The following is a 16,547-nucleotide window of genomic DNA, read 5'->3' as shown; positions in this document are numbered from 1 at the left end:
GCTGTGTGTGGCCCTAAAACAAAACATTTGTACCAACATCAAACACAAGTTAGGCATATGGATGTTTCATTAAATATATTATTTTTCATATATATATATATATAAACATGTACTTACCTGCATGAATTAGGATCAGAATAATTTAATAAAATTAATCTACATATCATGGCAAAACCCACAGTAATTAAAGCTCAACATGTGCATAGAAGTGGTTTAATGAAATTTTATTGACTAGGAGAGGTCCCAATAATTAGCTTTCTGTTTAAAGAGCTTAGCTAATAATACATAATGCATGCAAAAATAAGAATGAGCTAGTCATTCTTATTATGCTGTAGTTCTTAATGAGTCTAAAAATGATGTGGAAAAATATGGCAATCAGAATAAGATAGTTTTGTTGTTGTAGATCAGACCAGCTTCGAAGAAAGGCTGACCCTTCATTTGGATGATACAGATCTCAATCGGATAATACAGAAGTGCCTGAAGTAAAACTATGCCCTTTACTGAATGCTGTATTGGAAAAGTAGACAGTGATCCTTTCAATGGATGGAAGAATTCAACTGATATTTCCTAAAAAATTACTTGTCAAGGCTTAAGAAAAAGGTTGTAGAGAAAAAACTGGAGGGCAGTGGGACAGTGAGATTAGCTTTTTATCTGAAAATCTATTTATTGGCCAGAGAAAAAGGTCAGCAGGCTGAGCATGTTTTGCAGACAGGTGACATGGTCCCTTGAGTACTGCTGAATGTGACCTCCAAATCATAAAAAAATAAATAAAATCTGTTTTGTTTTTCCCTAAGAGAATGGTTCTCCAATATTTGGTCTCAGAATTTTTCCTTCCTTCCTTCCTTCCTTCCTTCCTTCCTTCCTTCCTTCCTTCCTTCCTTCCTTCCTTCCTTCCTTCCTTCCTTCCTTCCTTCCTTCCTTCCTTCCTTCCTTCCTTCCTTCCTTCCTCCCTCCCTCCCTCCCTCCCTCCCTCCCTCCCTCCCTCCCTTCCTTCCTTCCTTCCTTCCTCCCTTCCTTCCTCCCTCCCCCTCCCTTCCTTCCTCCCTCCCTCCCTTCCTCCCTTCCTTCCTCCCTCCCCCTCCCTCCCCCCTCCTCCCTCCCTCCCTCCTCCCCCTCCCTCTCCTCCTCTATGCGCTCAGAAGTTGCTCCTGGCTTGGGGGACCATATGGGACACCGGGGGATCGAACCGAGGTCCGTCCAAGGCTAGCGCAGGGAAGGCAGGCACCTTACCTTTAGCGCCACCGCCCGGCCCCAGGTGTTTGCTTTTAGATGCAGACTATCCTGGATGGGTCCTTTGTACTGCATATGGGCCACTCTCTGGGCATCCTTCAGAAGTGGCACATGAGCACAGAGCCAAGCAGAGCACCACTAAATGTGGCCCCAATGCCCCTCCCCTCCAAAGAAAGAAGGGAAGAAGGGAAAAAAAAAACCTAATTTTATTAGGGCTTCCAAGTTTGTCTCCAAGTTTTCTCATTCCTTTCTTTGGGAGCTGTGGTGGTGGGGAGATTTGGTTTTTGAGCCACAGCCAGAAATGCTCAGAAGTTACTCTTGGCTCTGCACTCCAGAATTAGTCATGGTTGTATCTGACAGATTATATGAAATATTGGGAGTTAAACCTCGATCAGCCATGTGTAAGGCAAATGCCCTACCCTCTGAACTATCACTCCAGCCCCAGTACTTTCATTTGAATGATATAAACTCTTCCTGTGCCATCTCATCCTTGCTTTCATTTTCTACACAGATAATGCCTGCTCCAACAACTTCCACCTCTGAGCTGATCTTTGCTACCATTTTCTTGATATTTTCCCTGAGAGATAAACAGGTTCCTTCATTCAAAGTGTCCTACAATGAGTATAGTTCTCAAATTTGCCCTTTTTCTAATTTCTGCTTGGTATTCAATCATAAATTTAGAAGCAAAATCTTAGATTCACTTTTCCCTGGCATTTTGGTCACTTATTATATAAGTGTTTTGAAATATCTTGCTATCCCGAAACTCTGTTGTGCTTGCGTTTATTTCTAGTGTAGTACTTATTATACTGTTCAGTTATAATTGATTTTTCTTGTCCCACCCCCATTCCTTGGACACAATATTTTTTATACAGTTTGTCATGTATAGTTCGTCCCTTTCTCCAGTGCCTATCATGGTGCTGAACACAAAGATTTATTTAAATGAATTTATGAAATTGAGTAAAAAAACTATGTATTCAAATATTTTTAGAAGGAGAGTTTCTATATGACTGTACACAGCATAACTAGAGAATTATGGTGGAGGAACCAGAGAGAGAGAGTATGATGAGTAAGGCACTTGACTTGCATGCTACAAACCTGTGTTTGATTCCCAGTACCCCAAATGATTCCCTGTATCCCATCAGGAGTAAGTCAGTCAGCTACACTGCTAGGTGTAGCTCAAAACACCAAACAAACAAACAAAAAAATGAATTATAGTGGAATAATGCTCTATTACTATTTATATTATGGGTTTTGGCCATACCTGGCTGTGCTTAGGGCTTTCACCTGCTTCTGTTCTCAGGGGACCATATAAGTTGCCAGAGATAAAATCCAGCCTCATGAAAGGGAAGAGATCGATCTGCTTTATTATCTCTCTGGCCTAATGCTTTATTTTTTTTAATAAAATATAATTTCCTTTTTATTTTCTATATTTGGTTGGACTTTTTCTGGCTTAATCTTTCCCCCTTCTAGAAGTAGCATCATGCAATGGATAATAGAAGAATCCTTGAGTTAGTATGGGGTCAATAAAAAAAAATTTACACTTGCATAAGTATTTTCTTTTCAATTGGGAATGACCAAAGCACAACTGTGTTGTAAGTATTTGAGAGGGGTTGGTAGGGTAGGTTTGGATTGGGCAAATCTTATCATTAAGCTGATCTTAGAAAAGGAAAGACTCCAGAAGTTGAAAAGTTCTTTTCCTCTAGCCTATCTGGGCAGGCCTATAGATGGCACTCACCTGGCAACTGAGGCACTCAGAGTCTTGAACCCACTTTTTAGGTTGACTTTCATCCTTGAGCATCTTTTTTTTTTTTGGTCACACCCGGCAGAGCTCAGGGGTTACTCCTGGTTCTACGCTCAGAAATCGCCCCTGGCAGGCTTGGGGGACCATATTGCCAGGATTTGAACCACCGTCCTTTTGCATGCAAGGCAAACACCCCACCTCCATGCTATCTCTCCGGCCCCCATCCTTGAGCATCTTAATTGTGCGTGTTATAGAATTAGGGTTTTTCTAGGGACTGACTGATGTTGAAGGTACACGCTTGGAAAAGCTTCCTGGAGACTCAAAAAGTAAAGTTGATATATGTCCCCGAAGAGATTCATTTAGAAGACTCAGAATCTTAAGTTTTCTACTGTGAATTTTTAGAAACACATGCAAAAATGATTTCTTGGAAGTGAAACTGTCTTCACCATTTCCCAGCTAAATGGCTAGAGTTTATTTTAGCAAGTTTTATTTATCCAGGTAGACTACTCCTTAAAAACAAAGGCCTTTCGTGTGAAACATAGAATGATTTGGTGTCAACAATGTTTCTGAGTTATCACCAGGAGGGCCCTCTGGTTGATTATAGGCATCTTTTGTTATTTTTGGAAGCCTTCTTATCACAATCTTTTTTTTGGCCTAGTTTTCATTCCTCCTCTTTCTTAAAAAGGGTTTGTTCAGATTTATTCTTCCTTTCTTTTTAGTTTTAGTTACAAAAGACTTTTCCCCCTTGAGTATACTTTTACTCAAGTCTATGCCAAGTTTGTGTATAATAAATATTTACTTTTTTAACTCCAGGATTTTGGGGCAGGGGCCTTTACCCTCAGGATTTGAAAAGCTGGGATTTTCCCCTTTTCAAGGGTCATCTTTAATTCATAACTTTATGGTTTTTCATGCAATAATATATATCCATTTCTAGTGAGGTCTGGGAACAGATCATATAGATATGCTCTTTTACTCATCTTTTTTTTTTTGGGGGGGGCCACACCCAGCGGTGCTCAGGGGTTACTCTTGGCCATCTGCTCAGAAATCGCTCCTGGCAGGCACGGGGGACCATATGGGACACTGGGATTCGAACCAACCACCTTTGGTCCTGGATCGGCTGCTTGCAAGGCAAACGCCACTGTGCTATCTCTGCGGCCCCTTACTCATCTTTTTTATAGGATATCTAATGAGTCTTAATTTTTGTTGTAATGGTATCTGTAGTGCTGAGGAGTGACCATATCTGGGGGTGCTTAGGATGGAGTACAGGAAATATGAAGTGCTCAGGACTGAGTTCTGGGCTTCACAAATCCTGGCTTAACATGCAAATTGTGTGTACTACTACCTGAGCTATATTCTGGACCCTCAATATTCATTTGATCAAACGCGCTTTCTAATTTTGTGTTTTATGTGATCAGAAAATTGCACCACTACTAATTCCAGTACCTCTGTTTATGTCTCTCATTTATTTTAGGGTGGTTTTTATAAAGCAATTATTTATTTTTATGCTATGGTCAGAACTTATGTATGTGCTCAGGGACCATATATGGTACTAGGGGATCTAACTTTGACTGGGTGGCTACATATAAGTCAAACCACCTTACCCATAATTATAGATTTTGATTCTCCAACACAGTTTTTCTATGTATCTCAAATTGTATTCCTTATGTATATTTTCAGGATTTTATGATTATTTAATATAATATGATCATAGAATGTCATTGTCATCAGAGGAAATGCATAGAATCAGAGACTCCCTACATTTCATTGTGTTATTTACTAACATTAATATTCTAGCTGTGCTACATTCCAAACTGACCCCAAATATTGCTTCATATTGTTAAGCAGAGACATTCTCCTTAGGAAATGAATACAGATAATTTTCAGAAAGGACAGTCATTGTTAAATATGTGTTAGCCAGAAGCTAAAGCAAATAAAAGCTGCAAATGAACCAGCAAAAGAGGAAAAGAAAAGCATTTGCAAAATAAATCCTATGATACACTTAGGGAAGAGCTATCTGACATTTTCCCTTTGCTGTTGTAATGGCATATTATTTGGTTGACCAGCTGGCCAGCTAACCCCTGAGACTTCCTATCCTGTTTTCCAATTATGGGCCTACAAATTAATGCATCGCCACTGTTGAGCAATGACATTTTGGCTCATTTAACTAACTCCTTTGCACAGGATACCTTTATCAGCACCATAAAAATGAGATCAATGACAGCATTTAGAGTCACTGTGAAGGGCAGCCTAATCAGCTGGTGAGTCATGAACTAATTCTTTGCTGTTGCCCAGCATTTCTAGCAAGCTGAAAGGTTGAGAAAAATGAACCCCACATCTTGTGAACAGATAAAGAAACATGGCGATAGGCTAGCACTGACAAATTGAAACTAGTGTAGGAAATCATCAGTTCACTGTATTTTAGAATTAAGGAACCAATAGTCCATATTATGAGATCTGAGTTTATGTTATCAGGTAGAGTTAGGATATGGACAGTTGAAAAATTTCCTAAAAAAAAAAATCATTTGAAGCCATAAAAATTCACAGGACTTCCCCTCTTCTCAAAATAAATTGAGTCATAGGCAGTTTATTTTATGCATTGTTGTATATAGTTTCAGTATTAAATTAGTTTATTCTGTTAATTTTTGTTGTTACTACTGTAACATTTGATGATTGAATAAAGCAATCTGCTTTTGTGCTCTGCCATTGATAACACTGGTGAGCAAAGTCTTGCTCTTTTCTTCTTCGGGGGCCTAATTGTTGAATTGAACAGTATGGGAAAAATTACTGCACACTTAATAAATTCTTCTGTATGGGGTGATACAATGCTACTTTAAACCCTTTTTCTTATATTTAAATGGTCAGAGTGAAAAATTACAACCTAACTTAGGTTTTTCTTTCTTGTGCAAGAAGACACACTGCCTAACATTTTTTCCCTCTAGGAAGGAAGATCATCTCATATAATAGTCACATTAATAAGTGACATAAATTTTGGATTTTCATGTGTCATCACCAAATATGATCACACAAAAGTTCAATAACTGAAGGAACTCTTTAAACTTTAAATGTGTATCTTTTGGGGAGTGCTGTAGGTATTGATGTTGGTGGTGGGGACAGAACTGGACCACATTCTGTATCATACATATAATGTATCATATGATATAATGTATCATACACATAATATATCTCATGGCTTATTCCAGGTTTAATGTTCTGGAATGACTCCTCAACCAGATGTAGTTTTAGGAATCGAATTGGGGGTCAGCCATGTGCAAAGCAAGTACCTTAACTCCTATATTATTTCTCTGGCTCCAGAAATAAATTTTTGATACTGGTATTCCACTACTAAGAAAACAAGGAAGATCTCCTACTGTCTCAGATATTGCAATTAAATAACTATACCTGTGCATAGGATAGATGTTTCATTGGGTCCAAATTATACCAATTTTTCATTTACTACAGCAACAAATTATATGGTAGCCAAGTAAGAGTGGATAACATTTCGTAAAACTAGATTGGAAAACCTTGGCATCACCTTGTTGAGTAGAAAAAGATCGAAAGGAAATTTGTCACTATTTTACAAACATGGTCAAGCGTTGTTCTTTTTCTACTGATATTTTTGCAATTGGCCCTGAATAATTATGAGAATGCTACAAAGAGTCTAAAAATAAAAGATTCTTTGACTACAAAGGAATATTTATGCAGTACCTTTAAAGTTAAACTTAATTTGAGCTAGATTCCAGACTGCATACTGTTATTAACTTTGTTGGTGATTTTCTGTAAATGAATTAATATTACTTCTCAATTTCTCTTTCAATTTTGTAAGATGTTTGTACAAACAAATTTTGTACAAACAGACTATGGGAATGGAAATCATTAAAAAATCTATCATAAATATTTTACAATACTTTTTTCTTCTTAATTAGGATCATGAATGATTTGTGTTTAGATTATTCTGACAGAACTAAAGTATGTTTGTCTCTTGTGGTTTTACACAAATACTTCTAGTTAACTAAAGTGAGATTATCCAAGCAATCCAAAGGGATTATATAAATTATAGACTTGTCAAGTTATCACTGAGGTTCAGTTTAGAATATGTATTCAGTTTGAATACTCAAACCATATACAGCTCTGGCTGTGAATTGCAAAGATACATAGATGGAAAATATATAATTTCACAATCTTCTAAATAAAAACAAAATATATGGGGCTGGAGCAATAGTACAGAGTATAGGGAACTTGTCTTGCATGTGGCCAATGCAGTACCCCGGATGGCTCACTGAAACCTGTCAGGAGTGATCCTGGAACACAGAGCCAAGAGTAAGTTGTGAGCACTGCTGGGTGTGACCCCCCCAAACCAAACTAAAACAAAACAAAAACAAATAAAAGTAGTCCCACTAATCAATGAACCAAATATGTAAGCAATACCAATGACTGCTTTTACCTTTCATTAAGTCTGTCTGTAAACATTTAACTCTCAGAACATAGTCTGTAGAGAGCAGAAATAAAGTGATTATTAAAACCTTTTTCAAGAGTCCAGAATATTCAAAGGGGCCACAGGTGAAAATATTTTAAGTAGTTACACCACAAGACTAGGGGATGAGGTAGAATGAGGAAGATAGAGGAAGAAAACAAATGGGAAGGGGACCACAGTCAGTAACAAGCTAAGAAACACCCACATACATGACCAAGTATGTGAGGATACATGAGGGTTTGGGCAGAGATCCTGTGATATTCAGTTTTGGTTGACCTGCTTCTAAAAGGATGAAAGAGTATTTTGAGATGTAGGGAAGAATGAGAAAAGCACCACTTGACTAGCAAAGAACCAATGTGACTCTGTGAAATTTATTTATTTATTTATTCATTTATTTTTGGTTTTTGGCCTCACCCAGTGATGCTCAGGGGTTACTCCTGGCTCTGCGCTCAGAAATCCCTTTGGGTGGGGCCGGTAAGGTGGCGCTAGAGGTAAGGTGTCTGCCTTGCAAGCGCTAGCATAGTAGGACGGACTGCGGTTCGATTCCCCGGCGTCCCATATGGTCCCCCCAAGCCAGGAGCGATTTCTGAGCGCATAGCCAGGAGTAACCCCTGAGCGTCAAATGGTATGGCCCAAAAACAAAAACAAAAAAGCAAAAACAAAAAAAAAGAAATCCCTTTGGGCTTGGGGGACCATATGGGATACCAGGGGATCGAACCTCAGTCTGTCCTAGGCTAGCACAGGCAAGGCAGATGCCTTACCCCTTGCGCCACTGCTCCTGCCCCAACTCTGTGAATTTTAGTATCTCACATGGATCGCTCATCCAACATCTTCATGAAAGGGCCCCAAGCTATTAAATTGTGGGTGACCTAGATTAGCCAAACCAGACCAAACCTGTGTCAGTGTCTGATCTAACTAATGGCATACTCGTTTTTTTTTCTTTTTGTATTTTTGTTTATTTTAATTTTTAGAGTTAGCATTTCCTTTTAATTCTCTTAAAGTACAGTATAAATATTGATTGATTTACCCAACCTTTGACAGGTAAAACTCTGCCACCTCCCACCAGATTTTATATAGCATAAACAGGGGTAGTTATGTTAGGAAGAAATGGAATGATCTCTTATGCTTTAATCCTTGGTTTAAATAGACAATGTGATAACACGGGCAGAGTGTGAGTTTTAGTTGTTAATGTGGATCATTTGATTTAGATCTTCATCCCAGAACAACCACTTTATTGTGGGATTGGAAATATTTAACCTTTTTGAATCTCAGTTTCTTCTTTTGTAAAATAGGCATAGCAGAATTAGCTTATAAACATCAAAAGTGTATTATTGAGGGCTCAGAGCTATAGCACAGTGGGTAGGGTGTTTGCTTTATATGTGGCTGATTTAGGTTCAATCCTCAGCATTTTATATGGTCCCACATTTCTTATGGCAAAAGTAATTTCTGAGCACAGAGCCAGGAGTAACCCCTGAGTGCTGCTGGGTATGGCCCATAAAATGAAAACAAAACAAAACAAAACAACAACAAAAAAAAACAACCCAGTGTGTTATATATAAAATATTTGTCACTCAGTAAGTTCCCAACACTTAATTAAAGTTATAATAGTTCTTTATCTTTAATTTTCTTTATATGTCACTTAATGAGGAAATGCTTACAAATTCTATCCTGGGGTATAAGGTACTTGATACTTACGACTTTTGTAGACCATAGCCCTGACTTTTAAAAAGCCTGATGGCATCACTAGGAAAAACATTCTTATTTGATCTAGAATATATTTGCTAATCCGTGATCAAGCTGTGAGTCAAATCTTTTGCCACTGAAAGAGAGAAATCGTGTAGCATTTATACTGGAAGACTCTTAGGAGTATGCAACATCTGGAATTAACCTCCACAGAATTTATAATTTTTGTTGAAAGCCAGCAGATGACTCTCGCTGGCAGTCTTCTGATGTGACCTGGTTCCAGCCGTCGTGGGTGAGAACCCTGGACTCAGCTCCTCTGATGAAGCAGGTTCAGCTGATCTCTGCTGGGCTCCCTAGTGTGGGGCCCACGCCTGACCCTCCCTTGTTCTCTTTGGGGTATCTGGCCTGTCTGGCCTACTCCAGCTGCTTCCCATTCATTTCCTGACTTCATCATAGCTTGCAGGGGAGCTTGGGAATTCTTCCCCACTGAAGTATTCATCCCCAGCTGGCAGTTCTTCTGCCAAAATGGGAGTCTTCCTTTTCTCGTAGCACCCCTATCTATTTGTGGCTGAATTGCTTCAGGAGCATCAGAGGCAGCCAGAGCTCAGGGCACTGTGACATAAACTACGTGTAATTTCCACCCCAGGTTGGAGGCTCCTCATTTAGGGCCCTGGAAGTCCCCTAACCCTGCCTGCCACCCCCATCCCGAGGGAAAGCACAGGCAGATTGCTATTGGTTCCTCTTCTGCTCCACTCCCATTTCCCCAAACTAGTGAACTAAGGAAGGTCAGCAAAGTTCGGAATAGGCTACCAGGGTTCAATCATGGAAAACACCAGAAGTCCAGACAGGAAATAAGGACCAAAAGTAGTTTCAGATAGTTGACAAAACACTGTGCTGGCAGAATCTCCCACCCCCAGTAGGTGGATGGAGCCAGACTTGGCTTAATGTAATTTGTCACCATCACCACCCCCCCCCCTCCCCACAGTGCCTGAAGCACTAGTTCCTAGTTCAACTTCCTCTTTCCAGTAAAAGCAGGGTGTGGTACAGCATTTTCCAGAGAGTTCTGTGGAACACCAGTCCCCTGAGATGCTCCTTGAGGAAAGGTTTCCATGGCTGAATAACATTGTGAGATGCTGCGCAATGCTGGGGCTCCCTCAAGAAGCCTCACGTGGTCCCCTGAAGGGAGAGGCTCTTGGATGCTCTGCCTTACCCAGAGGCCTTGAGAATTAATGGACTGCAGAACGCTTCTTTAAGTCACACTTAATCATGTTCATTTGAAGGAACAAATTGTTCCACGAAGCTGCCAAGCACACACCTTCCTCAGGATCTCTGTTCTTGAGGTTCTCTTTGCCCGGAATGTTGTTTCTCTGAATATTCACCAGGCTATCACCTTTACTGCCTTCAGGTCTCTCTTCCAAAGATGTTTTCCAGGACTCATCTGTCTAAATGAGATACTTTCACATCCCCCAGTCTCTTTCTATTTGGCCTCTTACCTTTCTTTATTATTATTCATAGTATTGGGGTTTCAGGTCACATTCTGAAGTGCTCAGGGACTCCTTCTGGCTCAGTTCTAAAACAACTGCTTTTGGAGGTCCAAGAGGGACAATGTGGTACCCCAGGATCAAATTGCAGTTCTGGAAAGCATGTACTCCAGTTCTTTAAACCTATCTCTGGCCCATTTTACTATCATTTTTTAAAAAATAGCTCTTGTCACTTTCTGGTATTACAAATCATTTATTTGTTATTATGCATGAACAGATTTATTTTTGATATGTTTGTTGAAATCACATTGAAAGCTCTCTGAGAGCAGAAACTTGGTTCATTCTCTGATGCATGTCAGCTCTGAAATAGTGCATGATGCAAAACATATACTCAACAAATAGTCTGAATATACCAGAAGATAGTAGAAAGGAAAAAGGACCTTCAAAGCATCTATGCCCAACACATTCCCTGCGACTGAGCAAATTTCTTCATCTCTTGGACCTTTGATTTCTTTATACAAAATGAGGAAAAATAATACCCATTTTGTCTAGAAGATTATGAAGAGGATTCAACCAGAGTAAGCTTCTGTCAACTTTCCCCACATTTCCATCTCTGTTGTTTCTGTGATGCCCAGGATTTAGTTAAACTTGGTTATGAATCCACCATACTTTTTTTTTTTTTTTAGTTGTGGTGCCTATAAAGGGTTGTACACTTTAGTTGTGGTGCTTACATTCACTTTTGTAGAAATGTTTGTACCTCAGAGCACAAACATTTTATTGTGGCTCTGGGGCTCTCAAACAGCCGTATCTCTACAGGATAGTACTTGGACACATGAGGTGTTACCAGGGCTTGAAAGCTTCCTTCTGATAAGGCTGACTCTGCCATTGAGTCATATTTCGTAAACTTCCAAGAGCTTCTATGGTGTTTAGGTTTATAATGAATATATCATAGAATGGAGTGAGGTATCCTATAAACAACAGACATTTATTGATTTTTCACATTTTCCAAAGCTGGGAAGTGTCAGATCAAGTTGATCACCAGATCAACTCTGGTGAGAGCTGGCTTCCTAGATTTGGAATGGGCCCATCTTTTCTTGGTGCTCTTACAGGCTGGAAAGAGTGAATTTTCTGAAATTTCTTTTCTCTGAGTGTTCTTTCTGGGGTTTCTTTTACAAGACCACTAACCCCATTCATGAGGGCCAAAATCCCAGGACACAATCACCTCACTGTGGTCCCACCGACAAATAGCTTTGCATTGGGAGTTAGGTTTCACTATATGAATTTGAGGCAGACACATTCAGGACCAACCAGAGACAAAACAAATACTGGTTGTTGTTATTATCAACAGAAAACACAGAGAGAAAGTCCCTATGTTGGAGACCCAAAGTGTGAGGAATGGTCATTTTGACAGAAGGGAGGAACAAAGGAGGGAAAAGCACAAGAGGTCATTTGGTCTACATAGTGATATCTTCATCACAGGAAGCTGACAGAAAACTTAAGAGTGGGAAGAGAGTCTCACCGCTAGATGTGTGATGTTTGTGCTCCCTTGATGCTTTCCTTTTGAAAATAAAGGTATTTAACCATATGAGTGTTCTGATGGGCCAAGTGTTGTCCAAGTTTTATTTGTAAAATTGAGGCAGGAAAGTTTTAATACTGTGCTCAAAGTCGGACAGGAAGTGTCTGTCTAACTCTAAATGTGGATGTGAGGCCCTATGGCAAGCTTCCACTGCCATAGAGCTCAGTGAGATCTGCTTTTTGTCCTGGTGGGAGGTGGTTTTCTTAAGAGCAAGGGCAAGGGTCATGGGGGAACATCTGTTAGCCTCTTCCTGAACTCTGTTTGGAAAAGGTGTTAGAGCCATAAACCTACAAACATTCTGAACCATTGGCCCATCATCCGGCAAGAGTCTTCATTAGTAGTGGGCACAGGAGAAGGAAGAAAATGGTAGGAAATTGGTAACACTGGTTTTGTTTTTGTTATTGGAGGAAAAATATTGAGGCTGGGGGCATGGAGACTCCTGCTAGCTGCGTTTTCATTTGCATTATTTTCTGTTATCAGGGCTTACTTTTTTTTTTTTCCTTATTTTTACATCACATGTTATCATGTTTACATTAACTCATGATCCCTCTGTTTCCATCTGACTCAACATAAAAATCATGAAAGAAGATCCCAACCTGGCAATTGAATCAATTGAATAAAGTTGGATGCTCTTCTCTCTGTCAGCAGCGTTTACATTATAAGGCTTGATATTACCTTTGAAACTTCTTCATTTATTTACATATTAAAGTCAAGAATGGCCTCCCCACCAGTACAACTGATAGATTTGATGTGATGTGTGGACCTCATCTTCTCCAAAGATGTTGGGAACTTTTTCTGAAAATGAAGGAGCATTATTGAAAACCAAAATAATTTTTTTTAATTTTTATTTTGACCAAAGTGGATTACAAATCTTTCACAGTAATTTTTTAGGTACTTAGTGACATTGAATCAGGGACATTCCCACCACCAATGTTGTCCTCCCTCCACCTCTGTTCCCAGCATGCACCGGGTTGCTAGTATAAGTGGTCTCCTTTGTGTCTAGCATGTCTGATCATTTTTTTTATTTCTACTTAATGTTCATACGACTGTCTGGTCTTGGTACCCTCCATTATTTCTCCCTCAATTTGTGAGGCAAAATAAGATGGTTCAAATTATGTGATTCTGTTTGAAGAAAAGAAAAAAAAAATAAAATAAGGGGCCGGAGAGATGGCATGGAGGTAAGGTGTTTGTCTTTCATGCAGCTGGTCATTGGTTCGAATCCTGTCATCCCATATGGTCCCCTGTGCCTGCCAGGGACGATTTCTGAGCATAGAGCCAGGAGTAACACCTGAGCGCTGCTGGGTGTGACCCAAAACCCAAAAAAAAAAAGATAAAACAAAAAAATAAAATAAAATGGGGCAAAAATCAAACAAGCAAAAAATGGGAGGAGTCCTTCTAGAGGCTATAAATATCAGTTTAAGAGAAGAAATGGAGAAAGGGAGAAACCTACCAACAATACTAAAAAATTTAAAAAAAATCAAACAAAAACTTGAAAAGCACCACAGAAATAAAGATACCAACCACACAATAACTACGGTCCTGAAATAAAAAAACAAAACAAAAACAAAACAGGGCCCGGAGAGATAGCACAGTGGCGTTTGCCTTGCAAGCAGCCGATCCAGGACCAAAGGTGGTTGATTCGAATCCCGGTGTCCCATATGGTCCCCCGTGCCTGCCAGGAGCTATTTTTGAGTAGTCAGCCAGGAGTAACCCCTGAGCACCACTGGGTGTGACCCAAAAACCAAAAACCAAACCAAAACAAAACAAAACAAAAAACAAAGCACACACACACAAAAAGAAAACCCATGGGGGGGGGGGGAACAAGCAACAAACAACAATAGTAAAACCAAAAAAAAGTTAATTTGTGCTTCTTTCTCTTTTTTTTTCCTTGCGTAGGCACAGTAAATATTGGGAAAATTAGAAAGGGAATTCCCTTGGCCAAAGAGATACAGGGTTTCTCCGCCCTTCAAGTATACTGTCATGGGAATAACTACAGGCTTCATACAAGTTCTTTTACTCTCCCCTTGGTCCTTTGGTGGTGTCTGGAAACTTTCTGCTCCATCGTGGATGATAAAATCAGGCCTCTGTAGCTAGAGATCTTGGTATTTGCACAGGTCAAAGGATGGAGCCTAGGATGGAGTTGGAAACCACATTTTTAAATTACAAAATATGTAAATAAAATTCTTTTATTGAATTACTATGAGATACACAGTTACAAAGTTGTTCATGATTGATTTTCAGTTATCTAATGGACAGCACCATTCACCAGTATACAGTTCCCACTAGCAATATCCACAGTTCCCCTCCTCTCTCCCCTGAGTCCTTTCTTCTCCCTGCCTCTGTGGCAGACATTTTTCTTTCTCTCTTTTCCATTTCTTTTTTTTTTTTACTTTTAGACACTGCGGTTTGCAATATCATTACTGCATGCATAACATGCAGAGTATGTATATCACTTTATCTTTTCCCTTCAGCACCCAGTTCTTGTCCAGAGTGAGCATTTCCAACGATCATTGTCATTGTGGCCCTAACTGCACTCCCCCACTATTTGTGGCAAGCTTCCTACTATGGACTGGTCCTCCTGGCCTTGTCTCTATTGTCTTGAGAATTCTTACCATACTATCTTGCTTTTCTTATATTTCAAAAATTAGTGACATTATTTTATTTCTATCCCTTATCCTCTAACTCACTTCACTCAGCATTGTATACACTATATACACCAGGTATAATCTAATTTCATGACTTCATTTTTTTTCCCTAATAGTTGCATAGTATTCCATTGTGTTGATGTACTACAGTTTCTTTGTTTTTGTTTTTGTTTTGGGGCCACAGCCGGTGATGCTCAGGGGTTACTCCTGGCTATGTGCTCAGAAATCGCTCCTGGCTTGGGGGACCATATGGGATGCTGGGGGATCAAACCGAGGTCTGTCCTAAGTTAGTGCGGGTAAGGCAGAGATGCCTTACCGTTTTTTGCCACCGATATCCACTCATCTGTTCCTGGGTACGGTTGTTTCCAGATTGCAGCAGATAGTGCTGAACATAGGAGTGAACATAGGAATGCAGAAGACTTTTCTGCATTGTGTTTTTTGGGCCATTAAGATATACTCCTAGGAGTAATATTTCTGTGCTAAGTAGAAGCTTAATTTCTAGTTTTTTGAGAAATATTCATATTGTGGAAACCAACTTTTTCTTTGTTTTGTTTTGTTTTGGGGTCACACCCAGCAGCGCTCAGGGGTTACTCCTGGCTTTACGCTCAGAAATCCCTCCTGGCAGGCTCAGGGGACCATATGGAATGCCAGGATTCAAAACACCATCCTTCTGCATGAAAGGCAAACATCCTACCTCCATGCTATCTCTCCAGCTGGAAACCAAATCTTAACAATTTTAGGATATAGAATGCTCAAACTCCCTGGGATAAAATAAGTATGATGAATGTAATTTATCTGTATAGAGTTCATTTTCTGTCTAAAAGAAAACAGAGGAGCTCAGAGATAGCTTAGTGGAAAAGCACCTGCCTGGCTGAGAGTTTGATCCTTGGCACTGCCCCCACAATTCAGGAGTCAAGTATAATCTTGGAGGCACTGCTGACTGGTATCCCTGGTTCCAACACTGAGTCAGTACCCTCTCATGTATTGCTAAGAGCATGAATGCCAGCAAGCCTATATAAGATTGCTGTATCAAGCATGTGATCACAGGCAGTAATAACAAAAAAAGGAAGGGATGAGGAATTTAAAAAAAAAGTTGTCAGAAACTTGAGTCCACAGTGAGTTTGACTGTGCTTTTAAGATGACAAATCTAGCATGGACAAACTTTTCCAAATTTCTCTCCCAGCTCTCTCTTCTCATCTGTTCTTCTGCCTTAGCACACTGGTGTGTCAGACCTTGAAGAATTTGACCCTGATTTCATTACTTTCCTCTGTCCTTGGCATATTTTTAACATCTTGCTTTTTTTTTTATCTGCAAATGGGTGCAGATAATTGCACATTATATAAAATACTACATGTGGAGGATCTGACACATGGTAAACACTCAGTAACTATTAGTCAGAGTTATTTTTGCTATATGTTTCTTGAGGGAAAGAACAATTTTACTCATCGGGTGAGTCTCATGATCCCGCATACATAGTAGGTGTTTAATAACTGTCTGTGTAATAGGATGGAAGACGCATTTAACCGTGCTCAGTACATCACACTGTACGCTCTGCTTTTCTAAAATGGCATCTATTGGAATCAGCATGTTTTCCCTACAGGTATTTTCAGGTGTCAAGTTGTGTTTGAAGTCTCCACTGCCCTAAAAATAAATCCATGCTCTCTTCCTCAAAAGCATATGCTCTGTATCTAAATATTACCTTACTCGAGTGTGTTCTGGT

Source organism: Suncus etruscus, chromosome 11 (assembly GCF_024139225.1).
Source record: "Suncus etruscus isolate mSunEtr1 chromosome 11, mSunEtr1.pri.cur, whole genome shotgun sequence".
NCBI lineage: Eukaryota > Metazoa > Chordata > Mammalia > Eulipotyphla > Soricidae > Suncus > Suncus etruscus.
Note: the sequence above shows the minus strand (reverse complement) of the source record.